We start from the raw sequence: 9452 nt of genomic DNA, 5'->3' as shown, positions 1-9452 counted from the left end.
CGAGGACAAAGAATATGTCCTCGACGAGAAGCTAAAGGAGATTGATATCGAAACTGCTACTGCCGATGAGATCGCGGCCTACGAGGCCCACGAGCGTGATGCCACGAAAGTCCATTGCATCATGCTCGCGACTATGACTGCTGAACTTCAAAAGTCCTATGAGGACAAGTACCCCTATGAGATGCATCAGGATCTCCTAGAACGCTACCACCAGAGCGCTAGGCAAGAGAGGTATGAGATCATCACTTCGATGATCACTACCAAAATGGGCAATGAAGAGTCCCTTACTGCCCATCTGCAAAAGATGCAGAGATATGTTGATCGCCTGCTGAAGTTGAATGTGAACTTCGATGAAGAGCTGGCAATTGACATTATCCTTCACTCATTGCCTTCCTGCTATAGCCAGTTCCGCATGACCTACCACATGAATAAGGAAGAGGTCTCCTTGAGCAAGCTTCAGGGCTTGTTAAGGACTGCTGAGAGCAACCTCAAGGATAAATCTGTTGCATCACCTCCTACTCCAACTGCTGCCCCTGTCTTGGAAATAGGGCAAGGGAAGGGTAAGAAGAGGAAGGCCTCTTCAAGGGGCCACCATAAGGGAAAGTCCCAAGATGGCACCTCTTCTAGTGGAACCAAAGTTGGTTCTGCTAAACCCAACTCTAACCCTAAGGAGGCAGAGTGCCACCACTGCCACAAGATAAGGCATTGGAAGAGAAGCTGCCCAGAATATCTGCAAGCTATCAAGGATGGAAAGATCAAGCCATCTTTCGCAGGTATTTACACAATTAAATCTAATAGTTTATCACATGCTACTTCTTGGGTTTTTGATACAGGATGTGGTTTTCACATATGTTCTGATTTGCAGGGACTAAAAGGAAATAGGGATGTGGAGGGTGGAAGGATGAATCTGATCATGGGAAACAGAAGATCGTCGCCTGTGACCAAGATTGGAGTTTATTCCTTAGTTCTTAGTAATGGTTTAGATTTAAATTTGAATAATTGTTGCTATTCGCCAGATATGGCTAGAAACATCATTTCATTTCATGGTTTATATAAACAAGGTTTTAGATATTCATTTGATAATGAAAAGGGTTCTATTTACGCTTATTTTAATAATGTTTTATATTTTGAAGCATTGCCTTGTAATGGAATATATGAAACTGTGATGGTTGCAGACAATTTAGGAAATGATGTGTTGTGTGTGGATTCTTCCAATAGTATGGATAAAGCATGCTTGTGGCATTGTCGTCTAGGACATGTCAACAAGAAACGCATAGCCCAACTCCAAAAGGATGGAGTGTTGGAGTCATTCGACCTTAGGGACGATGACGTGTGCGAGTCTTGTTTACTTGGAAAGATGACCAAGTCACCCTTCACTGGCACTTGTGCAAGGGGTGCGGGTTTATTGGATCTCATACATACAGATGTATATGGACCCTTTAGATCCACCACGAGGGATGTGAATCGCTTCTATGTGACTTTCACAGATGATTATAGCAGATATGGGTATATCTACTTAATCAAGCACAAGTCAGAAACCTTTGAAAAGTTCAAAGAGTTTAAACAAGAAGTGGAGAATCAGTTGGGCAGGAAAATCAAGATGCTTCGATCTGATCGAGGTGGAGAGTACCTAAGTCTTGAGTTCCACGACTACCTCAAGGAATGTGGAATAGTTTCACAATTGACGCCACCTAGGACACCACAATTAAATGGTGTAGCTGAGAGGCGTAATCGAACCTTGCTAGATATGGTTCGTTCCATGATGAGTCGTGCTTCACTACCTATCTCATTCTGGGGGCATGCCTTAGAGACTTCCGCCCATATCCTTAACTGTCACACCCCAAAACCAAGAACGGCGGAAACATTCTGGGGTGGAGGACGTCATGTACAGTATCATAACATTGCATAATAGTAAAGACAAGCAACAACATCCATTGTATTAATATAATAATTGTAATACAAGCGTGTTCTGTATAGTTTGTAAGAGACCAAAAGTATAATCAAAATAAAAGATGGGTCTTGTATGTGCTCCATCTTCTCAAAAGCTTCATCTGTACCTGTCTACTGATGACTTGAGAATACAAGTTATTTTGAAAGCGAGTATCAGCATAAAGCTGGTGAGTTCATAAGTATTTAGTGTCATTGCTTGTATAAAAAAAATGTTAGTAACAATGTAGTGTAGTAATCGATCTCAAATGTTTTGGAAATAGTATACTCCCTAGAAAGCCCTATGTTTCCTAGTAAAAAGTAGTCTTCTACCAAGACCCGATTGGTTGTATGTTTGTTCTTTCGTAAATGTAAGGGTTTTTCCCCAGTGAAAACTATTAGTATAAAAATATAGTTTACTGAAACGAGTACGTGACAAAGTCACAGAGTAATGAAACACAGACTCTAGGTGGTACTGATTGAACAACACGCCTCGAAAAGTCTATAGTAGTAATATGTAGACTCCAGGCGGTACGCCTTGGAAAGTCCAAAGTAGAAATATGTAGACTCCAGGCGATACGCCTCGAAAAGTCCAAAGTAGAAATATGTAGACTCCAGGCGATACGCCTCGAAAAGTCCAAAGTAGAAATATGTAGACTCTAGGCGATACGCCTCGGAAAGTCCAAAGTAGAAATATGTAGACTCCAGGCGATACGCCTCGAAAAGTCCATTTTTGCCTTAAATCCTTATTTAGTTAATTTAAGGTTTGAATGTGAACTCGTATGTAACCATGCTGATCGACGGCTGAATAACTGATGACCCTTCAGGTCACACGTGGTATGGTGACATTTTGTCACCCCTGGGCCTTAACGGCTCGGACTGTAGCCAGCAGTCGGGATGTGGGAGTGTCTGTCCTGTATAGATCTATACACATAATGCCCGCTCTCCCTCCAGGAGACTCTGGTTACACAGTGATACCACGATGACGTGTCGTATCGAGAAGTAGTATGTCACATTCTGTTATAGTATTCAATGTTTGTATAGTGTATAATATATTCTCTTGTATAGTGTATAGTATGTTCTCTTATATAGTGTATAGCATGTATTGATACTCAATGTAGTACTTATATAGTGACTCATAAATGTACCGACTCTTGTATGGGTCGTTGTAATAGTAGTAGTGAGTAGTAATCCCTTAACTATACCTATTATAGTTAAATAGTAAGGTTGTTTAGATGCCTTTGTTACACAAAGGTACTGAATCGAAGTGAAAGCTTTTATATCCAACACATATATACATGATATATAACTAAGAATTAAATGACATTCGGACAAATAACAGGGTACCCTAAGTACACAACTAAACAAGGAACGAGAAATAAGGTGAACTGTCAGTCCTAAGTCCTTCAAGTCTTACTTATATAAATATACCGGTGTAGATATGGATTTGAAAATATTTTAAGTATAAAAGAGTTTGAAAACTGTTTTAGCATCATAAGAGTTTAACAAAAGGTTTGAAAGCTTGAAAATCCATAAGTTTGATAGCAAATTTGAAAGTAGTAGCAGATTTTCCTGTTTGTTCTAGTTATTAATCACATGTGATTAAAGCAATAACTAGAAGTGTTCAACTTGTATTCCCCCCATAAAAGCATTTAAAATCATTTAAAAGGTTAATTCAGGGGTATGAACTCACCTACAGTGAGTAACTCTAATGAAAGATCGATGTAGAATCGTCGAGTGTCAAACGGAGTCACGAGCACAAACGAACCCTATTTAACATATAATTACATATATGTGAATACATTAGTAGATATAACCGCTAATGGTGATAGGGACATGTATTAAGGACATAAAAACACTTAGAATTAAGTGTTACCAACTCATATGGTTGTACATAAGGAGTGTATGGCCCTATATTGGGGTGTAAGGCCCCAAAAGCATGGATTTTGTGTGTGTGCGGCCAGAGTGTGCGGCCAAGCCTATGTGCGGCCGCACACTCACTATGGAGTGTGTCAAAAACGTGGTTCCAAGCCTTTGGGATGTTCTAGTGAAGGTGTTTTGACCATTGCTTAACCGGATTAGGAGTTTGTTGTCATTTTGGACCCTTAAAAGGGTGTGTGCGGTTGCACATGGCGTGTGCGGCCAGGTGTGTGCGGCCAAGCATGTGTGCGGCCATACACCCCCATTCAAACATGTCCAAATCGATTTTCCAAGGCTTGGTGATGATCCTAAGAAGGTGTTTTGGTCGATGCTATGCTTGGATGAGTGTTCAAGTCCATTTTAGGACCAAAAGATGTGTGTACGGTCACACATGATGTGTGTGCGGCCATACACACATGAAGATCATCTAAAACGATGATTTCATGGATCAAACTCGAGAAAAGGCTTTCTAATTTGTTGTAGTAACAATCTAAGGATGTTTACTTACTTGTTTTGATGATTGGAGAAGAAAACTTGAAGAACTCTTGAGAGAAAATGTTCCAGCTTTAAAGGAGTGTGAAAAAGGGTGTAAGGTTGACTTAGGGTCCTTTATATAGGCTGGAGTGTGAGGCTAGGAGGGTGTGCGGTCGGCTGTGTGCGGCTGGCTGGCCGCACACTCGGGTGTGCGACCGCACACACCTTGTTTGGTGTGCTTGGCCCGATTTTGTGATGCCACACATATTCTAACCCTTCCTACGACTCATACCTCGATTATACCAAGCCTAATGTACTTATATAGACCCAAAACTTCATTATAAAATAGCAAAAACGAGGCTAACTTTAATAAAAATGAAGAATGTACAAGTTAGAAATTTCGGGTTGTCACATCATCCCCCCGTTAGAGGGAATTTCGTCCCGAAATTAGAGTTTAAGCAACTAGGTTATTATAAATAACTAAGTAAAAAGATGAGGATATTTAAGTTTCATTTGATCCTCACGCTCCCATGTGAATTCCGGTCCTCGCTTGGCGTTCCAGCGAACCTTCACAATTGGGATGCTGCTTTGTTTCGTTCGTTTGACCTCTCGGTCTATGACCTCTACAGGTTCTTCCACGAAGTTGAGGCTCTCGTTGATCTCGATCTCGTCGAGTGGAATTACAAGAGTCCCGTCGGATAGGCACTTTTTCAAGTTCGAGACGTGGAAGGTAGGGTGTACATTACTGAGTTCGCGGGGTAGATTGAGTTTGTAAGCTACGAGGCCGATTCTAGCGAGAATCTCGAAAGGCCCTATGTATCTAGGATTTAGCTTTCCACGCTTTCCGAAGCGTATCAAGCCCTTCCAGGGTGAGACTTTCAAAAGGATTCGGTCTCCCACCTGGAACTCCAAAGGTTTCCTCCGTTTGTCTGCGTAGCTTTTCTGTCGGTCTCTAGAGGCTTTCAGTCGTTCACGAATCGGAACGATCTTCTCTGTCGTTTCCCGAATGATCTCCGGACCCGTGAGAGTGCTGTCAGGAACTCGTCCTTTAGCTAATTGAGTGTCACCCACCTCAGCCCAGCACAGAGGGGATCTGCACTTCCGGCCATAGAGGGCTTCAAATGGAGCATCCTTGATGCTCGTGTGATAACTGTTGTTGTAAGAGAATTCGACAAGAGGCAAGTGAGTATCCCATACCTTCCCAAAGTCGATCACACATGCTCGCAACATATCTTCCAAGGTTTGGATAGTTCTCTCACTTTGTCCATCGGTTTGTGGATGGTAGGCTGTACTCATGTCCAGCCTCGTTCCTAAGGAGCTTTGTAGTGACTGCCAGAACCTCGAAGTGAATCTACTATCTCTGTCCGAGATAATGGATATGGGAACACCGTGCAGTCGTACAATCTCCCATATGTATGTTCGTGTGAGCTTCTCCATTTTGTCAGTTTCCTTGATGGGCAGGAAGTGTGCGGATTTGGTCAATTTGTCGACGATGACCCATATGGTATCAAGTCCACCCGTTTTCTTGGGTAGCTTGGTTATGAAGTCCATAGTGATCCGCTCCCACTTCCATTCCGGTATCTCTGGCTGTTGTAGTAGACCGGATGGTTTCTGGTATTCGACCTTAACCTTTGCGCAAGTAAGGCATTTACTCACGAAGGTAGCAATCTCTGCTTTCATGTTAGGCCACCAGTATGACTTTTTAAGATCCAGATACATCTTATCTGAACCCGGGTGGACGGAATATCGAGTGTTGTGTGCTTCCTTCATGACCAAGTCTCTGAAGCCACCGTGTTTCGGGGTCTTGATCCGGTTCATGAGATATAACGCTCCATCACCCTTGGCTTCCAGGTTCTTATCCATTCCTCGCAGGGATTCTCCCGCTACATTTTCAGGTTTCAAGGCTTCAAGCTGAGCCTCCTTAATTTGTGCGGGTAGGTGCGAATGGATAGTCATGGTCAATAACTTGAATCTTCGACTAGAATATTCTTTCCGACTTAGGGCGTCTTCTACCACGTTGGCTTTACCGGGATGATAACGAATTTTGCATTCGTAGTCATTTAGTAGCTCGACCCACCATCGTTGTCTCATATTGAGCTCCTTCTGGTTGAATATGTGTTGTAGGCTTTTGTGGTCTGTGAAGATAGTGCTCTTCGTACCATACAGGTAGTGTCTCCAGATCTTGAGGGCGAACACAACCGCTCCTAATTCGAGATCGTGCGTGGTGTAGTTCACCTCATGTGTCTTCAGCTGTCTTGAGGCATAGGCTATGACCTTTCCTCGTTGCATCAGAACACAACCGAGCCCTTGGTTTGACGCATCGCAATAGACTACGAAGTCTTCTGTTCCTTCGGGGAGGGATAGTATCGGTGCGGTGCACAAGGCTCGTTTTAGCGTTTGGAACGCTTTCTCCTGCTTCTCTTCCCAGTCAAAGGCCACGCCCTTCTGGGTCAATGTTGTAAGGGGTTTCGCGATCCGAGAGAAGTTCTGTATGAATCTGCGGTAGTAGCCAGCGAGGCCTAGACATTGACGAATTTCCGTAGGCGTCTTCGGTGCTGACCAGTTCTCAATGGCCTTAATTTTGGATGGGTCCACGTGGATTCCCTCTTCGCTAACCACGTGTCCTAAGAATTCGACTCTTCGGATCCAAAACTCGCACTTAGAGAACTTCGCATAAAGCTTCTCTGATCGTAAAGTTTCCAGGACTTGTCGCAAATGATCGCTATGCTCCTCCTTACTTCGAGAGTAGATAAGTATATCATCAATGAAGACGATTACGAACTGATCCAAGTAAGGACGGCATACTCTATTTATCAAGTCCATGAATACTGCGGGCGCATTGGTGAATCCGAATGGCATCACTACGAACTCGTAGTGTCCGTAACGAGTTCGGAAGGCTGTCTTCAGAACATCCTCCTCAAGCACTCGTAACTGGTGATACCCGGACCTCAGATCAATCTTGGAAAAGTAACTCGCCCCTTGCAGTTGGTCGAATAAATCGTCTATGCGGGGTAGAGGGTAACGATTTTTGACTATAAGCTTGTTGAGTTCCCTGTAATCAATGCACGTACGGAACGATCCGTCTTTCTTCTTTACGAACAATACTGGTGCTCCCCAGGGCGAGAAGCTTGGTCTTATAAAGCCCTTGCTGAGCAGTTCGTTAAGTTGACCGGACAGTTCTTGCATCTCAGTAGGTGCTAGACGATAGGGCGATTTGGCTACTGGGGTCGCTCCTGGAATTAAGTCGATTCGGAACTCGACTTGACGTTGCGGGGGTAATCCTGGGAGTTCTTCCGGAAAAACGCCAGGGAAGTCACGTACTACAGGGAGGTCTTTTAGGTCTTTTGTTTTCTGGCTCGTATCTACAACATGCGCCAGGAATGCACGATATTCCTTACGCAAGTATTTTTGGGCTTACTTGAGATGATACGAAGACTCGTACTGGGTTTGTCTCCGTAGATCAACAAGGTTTCGCTATTCGGTAGATTCAGGCGGACTGCTTTTTCGAAGCACAGAATGTCGGCACGATAGAGACTCAGCCAGTCCATGCCTATGATGACGTCGAAACTCTGGATAGCTACTGGTATGAGGTCGATTGGGAACAAATGATTATCTAGCGTGAGGGAACAACCTATGTAAATCTCGTTAGAACTCTCTGTCTTGCCGTTAGCCATTTCTACGACGAAGGTTTCTTTTAGTGTTTGCGGTGATTGTTTAAGTAGGAGTTTAAATTTTTGGTTTACGAAGCTTCTTTCTGCCCCACTATCGAATAGGATACATGCATAAGAGTTATCGAGAAGGAACTTACCCGTGACTACCGTGGGGTCTGCTACGGCTTCATTGTGGCCCATAACAAGTAGTCTTCCAGTTCCTCCCGTATTCCCAGCTTTCGGACAGTTTCTTTTGAAGTTCCCTATCTCGCTGCAACCGTAGCAGGCTTGACTCACTCCGGTACCGGGAACTTGGGTAGTGGGTTTGGGAGGTGCTTTGCAAAACTGGGCGGTATGGCCCTTCCGGTCGCAGTTAGTGCAGTGTATCTCACGGCAGGGGCCGTTATGATGAAAAGAGCACTTGGTGCACTTGGGTAAGTTCCCTGCATATGTTTTGGCTGGTACAGGGGCAACAGGAGTAGTGGCAGCATGGACAACCACCGTCTGTTGGTTCTTGGAAGAAGGTTGATTTGATTTACCCCTCCTTCGGTCCCCACGCTTCCTTTTGTTGTCGGTCGCGTTGGTTGAGGTTGGGGTAGTGGTTGTAGTTGTTGAGGGGGTAGAAGGAACCTCATGATCGATGAGCCTTTGGGCCAATTCCTTGGCACTTTCAAAGGTCGCAGGGTGTGAGGCTAGAACGTTCCGTCGATATGGGGGTACCAGACCCCAGATGTATCTTTCAATTTTCTTGCTTTCGGTGGGAACCATGTTAGGACATAGAGCCACCAGGTCGCAGAACCTAGCTGTATAAGCCACTATGTCGGAACCCTGCATTTTGAGGTTCCAGAGTTCCTCCTCGAGCTTCTGAATTTCGCCCCTCGGCCAGTACTCCCTTGTCAGAAGGTCCTTCAGTGTGTCCCAGCCCATGGCGTTGGCTGTTACCAGTGAGAGTGATTTGACATGGCCATTCCACCACGTCAGGGCCCTTTGGGTGAAGGTGCAAGCAGCAAACTTTATCTTGCTTCCTTCCGGGCACGAGCACATCTCGAAGATTGCTTATGTTCTCTCGATCCATTGGGACAGTGCAAGGATCCCTCCGGTTCCGTTGAAGTATGTAGGTTTGCAGCTGATGAAATCGTTATAAGTACACTCCCGTGCACGTGGATGGATTTCACCATGGCTAGAGTTAGTGCCAGTACCCGTTCCACTAACACCGCCAGAGTTTACTTGGGCCATGGCGGCGGTCACAGCTGCTTGGAACATTACTGCATCGAATTGCTGTGGAGGGGGTGGTGGTGGTGGAGTTTGAGTTGCAGGTCTGCCCCTAGTCGGACGAGGACGAGGCGGCATCTTTTACTGCAAATTGATAGAGATGATGATAATAGTAAGAATCGATTGTGAGTATGATGAGAGTGGGTTCAATAGACTAAATCGTCATAGTCCAAATATCAGATAGAGTCATATCAATAGAGTAGGGAAATG

Source organism: Lactuca virosa, chromosome 4 (assembly GCF_052849685.1).
Source record: "Lactuca virosa cultivar CGN04683 chromosome 4, Lactuca_virosa_CGN04683_v6, whole genome shotgun sequence".
NCBI lineage: Eukaryota > Viridiplantae > Streptophyta > Magnoliopsida > Asterales > Asteraceae > Lactuca > Lactuca virosa.
Note: the sequence above shows the minus strand (reverse complement) of the source record.